Source organism: Hordeum vulgare, chromosome 5H (assembly GCF_904849725.1).
Source record: "Hordeum vulgare subsp. vulgare chromosome 5H, MorexV3_pseudomolecules_assembly, whole genome shotgun sequence".
NCBI classification, from domain to species: Eukaryota; Viridiplantae; Streptophyta; class Magnoliopsida; order Poales; family Poaceae; genus Hordeum; species Hordeum vulgare.
This window is the reverse complement of record NC_058522.1, coordinates 184,859,480-184,873,658: the sequence shown is the minus strand read 5'-3', so window position 1 is coordinate 184,873,658 and position 14,179 is coordinate 184,859,480.

Below are 14,179 nucleotides of genomic sequence, written 5' to 3'. Positions count from 1 at the left end.
TTCGCCCATGTCGCCAAGTTGTGTCGGCATCGCCTCGATGCGTGAACCTATGCTGGCATCTCGGCGCCGCCACTCCTCTAAGTCAACCTCGGCGCCTAGTCACCTCGGTGCTCTGTCGCAGTCATTCTGCCTCCATCAACCAAATTGCATCGTCGACATGGTCGAGTGACGCGAGAGCTTCACCATCACGCTACTGAACTACTCTGTCACTTTGATTGGACCGGGGGTTTCGCCTCAACCCTTCGAAAGTGTTGTGGTGTCACTTCATCAAGCCGAGCTCTTCGTTGGCTACCTCGTGACTGGCTTGGGGCTGGGACCTTTTCCCGCCATAGCTCGAATGACATCATCAACACTGAGCACATTAACCAGCTAAGTCATTTTCATGCTTTGTTCGGTTCAATGAACCATTTTCTTTTTTTGTTAAACAAATTTTTTTTGCTAATTTTTTCCTTTCCCCAAAGTTTGGCGGGGGCTGTTAAATTTATATGAGCCATTTTACAATAAATATGCTTTCTTCTTGATCGTTGCAAATTCTTTTTCTACTACTCCTTTTCCAACACTAGTGTGCGGTCAATAGTCGGATAGCCTGATTTATTTCTAAGTCCGCTTGAGTTATTCCGCTAAACAGGCCTTGGAGAAACACTCCTTTTCGGGATATGGAGGTTGAGGACAAAGGCTGAGCCGCTTGGAGTCCGGAGTTCGGACGTATCATGTTAAAGCACGATCGAAGGACATATTAATTTTAAGATCAATCTTCGATTGGCACCAAAACACTTGATTTAGTTCGAACGTCAAAGTTTTTACATACGTTTTTTTGGCTTTTCGAGCTTATGGCACTTTTAAGCTATTTGTATGTTTTCCCTTAGGAGGCAGGACACCCTCAAGACGGAGGTGCCCTGCATAATATCTAAGCTCAGAAGATCTTTTCAGACCCACAACTCGGTATCTTTCCTGCCGACTTACACCTCGGAGTTGGCAAAACGCACATGACATCTTGACTAGTTCCCGAGGAGATTCGATCCTCAGGTTGTTAGACATCACCCAACCCGAGTCTTGGGGGATACTGTGTGTCTCCAGCATAGCTATCATACTACGACATGAGATGTGGGGGCTCCAACTAAGAGCCGAACCCACCAAAATCCAAGTTACTCTGAGTAGTCCTCGACATAACATTCTCATATATTGCCTTATATGCATCAGTTTCGAATTGTCTCTTCGATAAATAGTTGGCTTGTCCCGCACCTGTGATTGCCTCCTATGTTCCGCTTTATTGAGTAGGTGTGCAAAGGGAGAACCACTGTGATTGTACTTCTCTTTTAGCTGGTAAAGTACCTTAGTGGAGAAAGCCGAAAACTTACTGTCGCAATGAGGGAAAACTGGTCAGCGATCCGATCACTCTGTCAAACTATAGACCTATAGAGATTACCTAGTGTGCCTTTCATAAGTTTGGCCGGAGTGTTAATGCCTTGACATCGGCTGACGCCGGACACTAACCGGGGGCTAGTAACTGGCCTCCCAAACTTTAATCTCCTATGACTATGTGAAAGTTATAAAGCCTACATATCTGATTGCCTCATTTCTGCTAACACGACCGCCTTCGGGCACCGAGACATCGATTAAGGGTTGTATTGTTACTTTAGAAGCACCCTGCATAGCATCTATAAAGGGGTAGAAGCCGACGATGTGCCACTTTCAAATGATAAACGGTCACAAAGGAGTAAAAATAGCATATAACATTAAAGCCTTTGTATTCAATATGCGAGTGCTGCCTTCCGTAATCATCATTATAAAGCCATAAATATGCATCAATTTGACTTAAGATTTTTGCCAAGCTGGGTTGCCTGGCTCCTGTGATTACCCCCTACATTCCCAGTTGTTCGGGTGGGGGGTAAAGGGAGCACCTCTATGATTGTTACTTTCGGGTCATTCGGTTAGTACCTCAAACTGGGTGAAGCCGAAAGCTGAGGTTCACTAAAGACCACAGGGTTCGGGAATTTACCCCAAAACTAAATTCGTCAGTATTTTCCTCCCACATTGATCGAAGGTGAGGTTTCACGATCATGGACAACATGGTATCCTCCAAAAAGGAATTTATACATGAACTAATTTTTCTAGAAGAATTTTCTTACATTAAATAGTAATGCAACTTATCTCTCCACGTACCTTTGTTTATAAAACCGTATGATCGAATTGCCTTGTTTTTTGTATATATTTGCCCTTATAAAGGCTTTATAAAGTAGGACAAAAACTCCTTGCCTACTGGGCGAGGAGGTTGAAGCTGATGGTCGGTCAACAAAGTCTTGTACAATGCGGATCTGAGCAGTAATGATGTAAAAATACTTGGATACATAGAATCATTACACCTAAATTGTGTCAAATGAAACTAAGTTTGTGTCAAAAAATATCAATCCGTAATTTGACCACCCTTGCCCACATTAAGGCTCGGAGGCTACTGCATTGCCTATTCAATGCAGCAAAATCAAAGTGTAGTATGTTTCTGAGTATATTCGATCCTCGGGATGATCAGTCGCACCCAACCTGAGTCTAGGGAACTATTGTGCATTGTGTTTGTGTCCCTAAAGTATGTTTCTGAGAAAGAACTTGATCCTTAGGTCAATTTCAGAAATCAGCCTAAGTCTTAGGGGCTAGTGGGATCAGTAGTTTTATTTATATCCTTTGGGTCCATCTCGGGTTTTAGACCGACACACACCTTGAGGGATACTATTTATACAGCTCGCCAGAGAATAAATTACACCAATCGGAATTAAATTCCACAAAAAAATCTTGAGACCGAGGTAGAGAACCACCTCGGAAGCAGTCTCGCATAAAGCTTGGATGTAAGTGGCTGACGCCATAGAGGGCATTGTCGGCATTGAGGTCGGATGAACTCTTTAAATTTTTCAGAGGTTGAAGGAATTTATGACGCCTCGGATGCCTCGGATAGAGTTTAGCGTTGGATCTCGGAAGCAAAAGGATACCTCATATGCCGACTAGCATTGGAGCTCGCTGCGAAAAAGACACCTCAGATGTGGTTTAGCGTTGGAACTCGGACACAAGAAGACACCACCGCACGGGAAACACTTCAAACCCATGGTGTGGTGTAAAAAATTACAAGGCATTGATAAAGGCCTAAAACTTAAAGGGGATCCTCGAATGCCCGGCGTGTGATCTCTTCGGATACACTTCGGAGATACTCAAGATCAAAGATGGGAAGAATTGTTGAACCAGTTTTCAAGACCAGCGACTGAAGATGAAGAACCGTTCAGAAGAACCGAGGAGCGTCCCCAACTTGAAGACCGATTCACGGGGCTACTGATGGTGTCTTGGACTAGGGGGTACTCACCATGTCATCTCGCGACGAGTAGGGCAGGCCGAGGACCCCCATGGACATTTACTAATGAGCTAGTTCACATAGCCCATGATGCTTACAAGGGAGATTCCACGAGACTTGCGCACAAGATAAGGACTCCTGTAAACCCTAGGCCTACGGTACATTATATCAACCGAGGCCTGGCTAGTCAATAGACAATCTCAAGATTTATGACAACAATCTCGTGGTAGATATCTCTACTATGTATTATCATCATATCAATACAATCAAAAGCAGGACGTAGGATATTATTTCCTTGAGAGAGCCTGAACTTGGGTAAAATCATGTGTGGATGTTACCATCGCTCCAAGAGATACGCCGGTTTTGACATCGACACCAGTGCCTAGTGCTAGTTGTTGTTTTCTGCGTGTTCCTCACTTTTCAGGTTTTCCATACAAAACGAAGTCCAATTGCCCTAAAACTTTTTCGGGATTTTTTATGGACCAAAAGAAGACCAACTAGCATTGAAAGGAGCTAGAAGCCTCACAAGGGGCCATAAGCCAACACGGCATGGCCTAGGGGGCCATGCCCTGATGGCTTGTGCCTCCCTCGTGGTACTCTGACTCCGTTCTTTGGATTATAAATTCTCATCTACCCTTAAAACACCAGAGAGAGTCCCTAAACACTTTTCATGCCACCACAAGTCTGTGTTCCAACGGGAGGCCATGTGGAGCTCCATTATGGCATCCTGCTGGAGGGGGATCGATCAATGTGGGCTTCTACATCAACCTTGTTGCCCTCACGGTGATGTGTGAGTAGTTCATCATAGACCTGCGGGTCCATAGTCAGTACCTAGATGGCAATCTCTCTCTTTGATCTTCAATACAATGATCATCACATCTTTGCTCTGATCCATATGATGTAATTTCTTTTGTGCGGTGCGTTTGTTGGGGTCGGATGAATTGTGAGTTTATGTTCAGATTATTCATGATAAATATTTGAGTCTCCTCTGAAAACTTATATTATTCTTGTGTGCATTATTATGATAGCTTCGTAATTTTCTCTGATCTATCAAAATAGTTTGGCCAACTAGATCGATATTTATTCGGTGAGAGGTGTGCATTGTGGTAGGTTCAACTTGGCGAATTTCTATATCCCAGTGTCAGATGGGGACAAGATGTGTCTTTGTGTTGTTGCGACTAAGGTAAAATGATGGGGTTTATTCGTATTGCTTGAGTTTACTTTTTCTACATCATGTCATTGTTCTCCTTGCATTACTCTATTTTACTTAATACTCTAGATGCATGCTGGAAAGCAGTGAATGAGTAGAGTAATAGAGGTTAGATCAATATTCTCTCAAGTCCTATCTGTTGCTGATACGACTCTACATACACCGAATGTTTGCTTCTATCTAGTAACGAGAAATAAAACTGTGTTGCGGGTATAAATTGGATAGATTTGCATGATATTGGAGAACAAAAAATATGAAAATAGTATCTCCCTAAATAAAGTAAGAATATATTAATATATTACAAATAGGGCGTGTGGAATAATGATGGTATGGTGTTTAGAATCGTCCTAGGCAGTTGATAACAAGATCAGTAATCATTCTTGCTATTTTCTATGAGGGAGAGGCATGAGCTCACATACTTTCGATACTTGGATCATACGAACTTATGAATGGACCTCTAGGAAGCACCCACAACTACTGGAAATTATCAAGGTAAACCCAACCATAGCATTAAACGTCAAGGCCCCCTTACTCGCATACACAATAATCCCTTTACTCGGTTGTAAACTTTTGTCACTCTAGCTCCCCACTCTAAGTGAATCATGAATGTATAGAAACCACCTACGTCGAGAATACCTCATGTGTGCGTGGCACGGAGGGCACCATAGGACAGAACCAAAATAAAGCATACACTCAAAACAATCAAGATCATTAATCAACCCAAAGGACAACATAAATATACTCAAACATCATAGGATGGCAACACATCATTTATTAAAAATATGTGGCATGAAACACAATGTTCAAGTCAGGCATTACAGCAGGGTGCGAGACAGTGGCCCACTGAAAAGATATGACGAAAGTGATGAAGATCCTGATGATGATGAAGACGATTATCGCGATGATGCCTCCCCCGGTGGCACTCCGGCTACACCGGAGAGAGGGTGACAGAGTCTCCCCCCTTAAGCCTCCTCTTCCATAGCATCTCACTAAATGGGGAGAGGTTATCCTATCTGGTCTTTGGCTTTCATGGATCCTGGAGGGGCGAGATCCCCTCTGAGATTAGATCTCTCTCTCTCTTGCTCTTTCTCTCTCTCTCTCTCTCTCTCTCTCTCTCTTTGTGTTTCTATCCTATTTTCGTTGTTGTTTTCTGTCCTTTCACAATTTTTGAAATATTCAGAGATCTATAACTACGACCGGGTTGAACTATTTGTATCGATAAAATATCTTTCTTGCGGCAAAAGAAGATCCCCAACTGACTTAAGGGGGCGCCATGAGCTAACAGGGTGCAGCCAACCCCCCTGGCCACGCCTTGTTGCCTCGTGCCTCCCTCACGCACCGTGTTGCATTGATTTTGCTTCCCAAATTTCACATATATTCCAAAAAACATCTGTGTAAATTTTTATCATGTTTATACTTTGTTTGATATGGATTTTCTATGAAACAATACACACACAAAAAACAGGAACTGACACTCAACACTGGATAAGTAAGTTAGTCCCAAAAATAATATAAAATGTTGCCAAAAGTATATGATAGTTGTAGAATATTGGCATGAATACTTCATAAATTATCAATAGGTTGGAGACGTATCAGGATCCCCAAGCTTAATTTCTGCTCGTCCTTGAGTAGGTAAATGATAAAACAAATAATTTATGAAGTGTGAATGCTAGCATAGTAGATAAGTTTGATCAATGTTACTTCCAGCAACTTCTTGTAGCATCATAAAACATCAACTATTTTTTCATAGAACTCTTCATGATCAGGTAACAAACTATTCACATGTTAAAGTATAGACCAGAAAGTTTCTTGAAAACTAGCAAACTATGTTTTTAGTCATCAAACAATCATAGTTCAACTTATTTTCAGGAAGGGTCTATGTAAGAGCTTTGATTTAGCAAATTCCACATACTCAACTATCATTTAGACTTCCATTATTGTTGATACTCAAGGCATATTTTTAGAACAAGCAGTTTCAATCAAACAAATAGGAAGATAGGGGCCTAAATTTCCACCTCCCAACTTATTTATCTGATGTAATGTCAACAGTAATGAATGATGATCACCTATATCAAACTAGATATATGTGTGTGGATCTTCCCCACCACATGATGCTTGCCAACTAAAGAATTAAGAGACTAGAATAAGGATGAACATTATTAACTCTTGCATAAAACTAAATATAGAAAAGTAAAACATATGCCTTTCGTAGAAGGCAGCAGAGGTTGTCATGCGCTTTTTATTTTTGGATGTCCAAACTCTTATTGTAAAGGAACGTCACTTTATATTACCCCTTGTGATAGCAAACTTTATTATGCAGGCCATCGCTTTTATTTCTTTGCAATCACAAGATCCTACAAAGCTTATTTTTCTTTACAATAAAAGATCATACATGTTTAGAAGCATTTTTATTACTTTGTGCATCGATGGCAACTTACTTGAAGGATCTTATTCAATCCATAGGTAGGTATGGTGGACTCTCATGGCAAGAAAGTGGGTTTACGGGTTATGGATGCACAAGTAGTATCTCTACTTAGTGTGAATTTGTAGGCTAGCAAACAATCTAAGGCTATCACCACGTGTTAAAGGGTCCATGACAATATAAATACTATGTTAATATAAGCAAACATAACCATTATGATGTCTTTCTTGTCCAATGTCAACTACTTGATCAAGTTTGAAAATAATTAATGGGGGCTCACAATCATAGAAGATGTCCAAGATAGTATATTTGTAAGTGAAATCTCTCTTCCTTCAATATTCTTTCATGAATTGTTCAAGTTACCATTGCTATATTTTCTTGCCTCCAATAAATTTTATTGATTATACTCTTAGTATGTGAAGTCACTACTCCCCATGGGACAAGCATACGAAGCATATATACTTTCACATTTTATGTCATTCAGTTCATTCAACATTTTCTCTTAGGATATAAGTGAAGCACAAGAGTGATCATCAAACTACTCTCAGAAAGATATAAGTAAAGTTCATAGAGCATTCTTCAATGAATATAGAGAGAGACCAATATCCTAGCTCAGAATATATTAGTGAAGCACACGAAACGTTCTATAAATCCATACTCAAAATATTTAAATGATGCACATGAAGCATTCTATACATTAAATAAGGATTATATCATACCAGCATGGTGCATAAAATAAAAGGAATAATAAACACAAAATATGTTCCAACAATATCACTTGTGAATGACTAAAAACTTAGGATGAACATTAGGTAATGGATAATTGTTGACCAAGAGAGGTGGGATGCTTACCATCCCCAAGCTTAGATTATTGATTCTTATTGTAAAATTTACATGGGGTTCCTCGGGCATCACCAAGCTTGAGCTTTTGTATCCCGTCCAGTCCTCTCATATCCAGGTTTCACCTAAGTCTCAAAAGATTCATCCACACAAAACTTGAAAAGAACCCGTGACATAGGTTAGTCCACATAAGAATAAATCAACACTTCATGTACTTCAAAGACAAGTTACATAATAATTTTCAAATATTAGGTAATGTATACTATCATTTACAAAATTATATCTATTAATATAAGCTATGAAAACACTAGGATAACTATATAACAAAACTGTGACAACAATTTGTCTAAACAAGATGGTGTGTAGAAATAAATTCAAAAATTGTACCTCTATAACTGAAAAAATCTGAAAATTTAGGACATGATAAAGAATTTCTATGACAACACTGTATAAAAATTTAAGAAACTTCCAACATTCTAGTAAAATATGATAATTCAAACACTACAACAAAAGTTTCTATTTTTACAGGACACTCCTCACACATGCAATTGAAGCATTCTAAAGACAATTCTTGGGACTTTTTATTGAGAAATATGATTAGGAATAACATCTAAGAGAAAATAAAAAAATACAAATATGATCCAAGCAAAACACATATTATGCGACAAATAAAAATATAGCTCCAAGTAAGGTATACCGAGAGTATCGAAGACGAAAGAAAGCTTAGATGCTTGAGTCTTCCTTGTATATTACCTTTGTGGTGCCTCGGGCATCCCCAATCTTAGAGTCTTGACTCTCCTTATTCTCGTCATATCGGTATCTGACCCAAAACTTGACAAGTTCAATCACACAAAACTTAACATAAACCTCGTGAGTTTGAAAGCACAACTTCTACCTAAGGTGGTTTTGATAATTAATAACAACATATGTGTCATTGAACTAATGATTCTATCTTGTATATTTCTGTCGGGACCCCGATCCTACATCATAAGAACCCAGCCTGTAACACAACACATCACTTTGTGGCCTCATGCACGGTTAACTCCACGACTGCCGCCTTACCTGGGTCGGGACCGTTTGTGTCTTTTGGATCACGTATGTGTATATGGCGCCAGCATTCGAACGGCACAGAACTCATATCGACATGACTAGTTATAAACCCAAGTGTCACATCCGTACAGGGATAGGCATACATAACCTAGCAAAGCAGGTGTCGGTCAACAGTGTGTGTACACGAGTCGTAGAAAGCTACACGAACTCCATTACACTGCGTGACATTTTACCGAGGGGATAGACACAGGAGCAAAGAAGGATACATGTTGGTCAATCAATGTGTCCGGAGCAGTAGCAAGCTACCAAGGCTCGATGGAAGCACAAAGAGGCATTTCCCTGTAAAGAGTACTACTAAAAGAACACAACTAGGTGTCGAATCCCACACATACCAACGCATCTCAAACATACACACAATATGCACGATATGTGTAGATACAACATGGCATCACAACATACTCTATGACTCAAGCATTTATTAAAGAGTCATAAGAGTCAACATAGTATGATATTACAAACAGGAGTTACATGACCCAACACTCAAGTCATACAAGCATCAAGCGGAAGCAAAACATGTATGGGTACAAACATCTACTAAAAGTAGCTAGAGGAGCCTGAAAATCTACAACGACCCTACCAAAGGAGCCAGACCTCTGACTGGGATTCCCAAGCTATTCCGGTCAACATCGAACACATCGCATAGAAACCTTTAATGAGACAAAAGTCTTCTCTCCAAAAACATAAATAAGAAACCATGAGTACAAAGGTACTCAGCAAGACTTACGTCAGAACTATCTACTTATGCATCAATATCAAAGAAGGTGTTGTGGAGTTTAATTGCAGCAAGCCAGCTTTGACTCTTGGCTAACCTATACTACGACTACCAGTTCTTTCTTTGAGGTGGGATAGTGCACGTGAGTCCATGTATTCACCAATTCAATACACCACTATTGAATCACTCTCGTCTCCCTACGAGAAGGCCATCCATAGCACTCACACTTATCTTGAATATTTTATAGTATCCACTTCAAGTTGTCTATGACCATATAAGTTTCCAACTAGTCCACATCCGCGGACGCGGCTATTTGAATAGATTAGATTACCCAACAGGGGTGTACTTCTTCACACACGCTCCCACCACTTATCACCATATGCACGTCATGCATCTCGGCAACCTTCAAGCGGAAGCACTGGTGTGGGCATCGGCCACGACCTAACTAACCACACAAAACTCTACTCCAGGTTTATCGCCTATTTGATACTGAACCCGCAAGGGAGTCCGGCCGAAGTTTCCTCTATGGTCCCAAACGATGTGTACAGGGTTCCCAAGACCACCTCGACGGTTGGTACTACGCTTGCTACACCGGATGACGATGCCTAGTCTGTCCCAAGCCCACCTGTACGGGGTGCCAGTCGGTAGACTACTAGCATGTCCTACAAACTCCAGAAACTAGTTGCAACTCCTGGACAAAGATCTAGGTCATTAATAAGTCGAGAGAGTCAATTAAGGATCCTAATGTGCGGTAGTAGCTAGTCTTGGATAACATACACATGACTCATTTCTTAAGGACGGTCCCAATGAGACAACCCGACATGTACTCCTACATAGCCTCTCATCAGTACCTTTACCAAATCAGGTTCAACACTTAACCTTTTGTCACTAGAACACATTCATTCACTCCAGTTCATCACCCAAATGAAACTGGCCTCGCACCACTCTAAGCATTGCAAGCAGAGAAGAGTAAAGCACATTATGGCACAAGCAACTACCAGGTATGCTAGGTTGCAAGGCTTAGCTATTTACTGTGAAAAAGACATGTCATGCAAAGGAATGGGTTCATCTACGGAAGCAAAAGCATTTGAAGCGATGTGTCCTAATGCAATAAATGAGAGGAGGAGCGAGAACACGGGATTTTATCGGAATGATGAAGCGGGATTGTTTTCCTGATAAGTCGTGGATACGTTACTTCTCCTCATATGGATACTCCACCGTACCCTCCGGAATAGTGCCTAACACAAAGAATAAGCAGCGAAGGGGAACAAATCAATGCACATCAAATGCGACAGTATGATGCATGAATATGACATGGCAATATGATTTGGTTTGGCCTAATGCATGTAGCAACATATTTAAATGAAGTAGATTTGAAATCAAGGTTCAAATTCAACTCCATATGTGAGGTTACATAATCCAATTTGAACAAAATGTCCAAATAATCCTATTTTGGTTGCTCTATCATCTGTGAAATTAGTACAAATGGATTTTTTGTATTTTTATAATAATTTTTCATTTATAATTTATTTCATTTCGAGTTGCTCTTGTATTTCTATGGATTTTACAAATTTTAGAAATTTCTAGAATTATTATAAATCAGAAAATCCCTTATTGCGCCAGCTTGACGCCAGTATTGCGTCAGTAGACAACATCGGCTGTCCCACGTCACACCTGACCAGTGGGGTCCACTATTCAGTGACCTAGGGCTGGCTACGGTCACTGGCATGTGGGACCCGGTGGTCAGTGAAATAGGGATTAATCCCGCTCTGACCTGGTCTTTGACACACTCTAGGGCCCACTGTAAGTGGCTGTTAGCGACGAATGACCTGGCGATTAAATCCTAATGACCGGCCATGGCAGTCCCCATCGGAGGTTCGTTGACCAGCGGCGGCCCATCGCCGGAGATCACATATATGGCACTGTAGGGCTCGGATTAATGCGTGGATTGCATCTACTTTGCTCCTGTGGATCAATGCGCGGATTGCTAGCGAAGCGCCTCATCGAGTGGGGGGTCTTGGGGGCTGAGGGGTGGCTAGAGAGGCACCGGCGACGAGCTATGACGACGGCCGCAGCTCGGCTTGGTGGCGAACAGCGCTAGGAGAGGGGGACGGTGACGGGCAAAGGGGAAATGAAAGAGGGGATCACGGGGGTTCCAGAAGAAGCGACGGAGAGCTCGGTGAGTCTCTGAGCGCGACGAATTAGCGACAGCATCCCGCGGTCGGATGTGAGGAAGACGGTGGCGATGGCGCTGCTCGAGGTCTCCGGTCTCGATTCCTTCAGCGAGGAGATGTGGAGGAGCATGGCGGGTCTTCTAGACAACACGGAACGGTGGGAGGGACGCGGTGGTTGCAGCTACAGAGATGCCGAGCTCGCAGGCGCTTCGTCCATGGCGAGGGCGAGCTGGAGGGGGAGGGGGAGAGACAACGAGGAGGAGTGGAGGGGTGGCTTCGATCCAGACGGCCCTGGCTAGTCCATCCAAGTCGCCAGCGTGATGGAATGGAAGCAAGAGGTGGTCGGGGACGACTGCTCGCTCGACAACGAGCTACTTCTCCTTCTCCTAGAAGGGAGAAGAAGCTCGAGGCGTTCGTGTGCTGGGCCTGATGAGCGGCAGGTAAGATCTCTCTCGCTCTCTCTCTCTCTCTCTCTCTCTCTCTCCCTCTCCCTCTTTATTATTATTTTATGTATTGTTTCTGTTTTTAATTTTCTCGCATTTTTTTGATTTTTCTTTGGCTCAAAACTAAACCAAAACCCTAGAAATAATTAGGAGATATATTTGGAATATTTCAAAACTCCAATAACTATTTCAGTATTTTTAGGTGATCTAAAATATTTATAGTTATCTGTTTTAACCATTTTAGTGGATTTTGAGAATTATTTAAAGTGTCAAAATTATTTGAAAAATAAAATTCATCACTGAAATGTTCTTTCCAACATTTATCACAAAATATGAACATTGTTTAAAGCCACTTTGGATCACTAAAAATTATTTTGGTTGAACCTATTTGAATTTTATAATTTCAATAGCTTTTGATCATCCACAATTCAGATTTAAAGAAAATTAAATATGATGCAACATAGAAATGGATCCTAGTGCATGCAAAAAATAGGGATGTAACAACTCACCCCCACTAAACAAGAATCTCGTCCTGAGATTCAAGTGTAGGGTAGGAGGAAAGAGGGGACACTAGCTATGACAATCCTCACGATCCATTTGCCCTTTGATACGTCTCCAACGTATCTATAATTTTTGATGGTTCCATGCTATTATCTTGTCAAACTTTGGATGTTTTGTATGCCTTTTATATCTTTTTGGGGACTAACTTACTAACTCAGTGCCAAGTGCCAGTTCCTGTTTTTTTCCGTGTTTTTGACCCTTTTCGGAGGAGAATATTAAACGGAGTCCAAATGGAATAAAACCTCCGAAAAGATTTTTTCCGGAACAGAAGATTTGCAGGGAGCTTGAGAACCAAGGCAGAGGGCACCAGGGGAGGCCACAAGCCCTCTAGGCACGGCCTGGGGGGCGCCTAGAAGGCTTGTGGGCCCCGTGTGGCTCCTCTGCCCTACTTCTTCCGCCTATAAATCTCCGGAAAATCCAAAACCACGAGAGATATCCACGAAAATAATTTTCCACCGCCGCAAGCTTTTGTGTCCACAAGATCCCATCTGGGGCATTTTCTGGTGCCCTACCAGAGGGGGGATTCACTACTGGAATTCCTATATTTGCCGTCTGCCAAATCTTTGCCATCAGCCAGCAGACGGCGAAGAACCTCTTTACCATGTGTTGGCAAAAAACAGACGGTAAAGAGGAGGCTGATGGCAAAATACATATTTGCCATCAGCCACCTCTTTGCCGTCTGTCAACAGACGACAAAGGTAGGGATGGCAGACGGCAAAGCTATCCCACCCCACCCCTCCTCTCTCCCCATCCCACCCCGGCCCCACCCACCCCTTTGTCGTCTGCCTGACTAGCTTTGCCGTCCGTGGCAGACGGCAAAGGGGATGGACCCCCCAAACGTTAACGGTCGCCGCGCGCCCCACCTCTCTCCTCTCTCCCACGCACTCTCTCTCACTGCTCTCCCCTCAGCGCCGCCGCAGCAGCCCCCGGCCCCCAGCGCCGCCGCCGCCCCACCGCCGCCGCCGCCGACGCCACCCCCACCCCACCTCACCCCCTCTCTCTGCGAGCGCCGCCGCCTCCCTCGTCGTGACCCTCCGCCCGCACCCTCGCCCTCGCCCTCCTCGTCGTCCTCCCTCCGCCCGCACCCTCGCCCTCGCCCTCCTCGCCGTCCTCCCTCCGCCCTCACCCTCCCATCACTGGCCAGACCCCCTCCTTGCTCAGCGGCACTCCTCCCTCCACCGGCTTGGAGCAGCAACCCCATGGCAATGACGAGGTCACCCGGACGCCATTGACTCCCGAGACCAGCGTCGGAGCTAGGAGCAGCAGCCCTTCCACCGATTCCTCTCGCCCAAATCACAAGGTGAGCTCCAACAATGGATTTCTACCAATGTTTTTTGACTTTGGATAAGTACTAGTGGACTGGACAGAAACTTGTT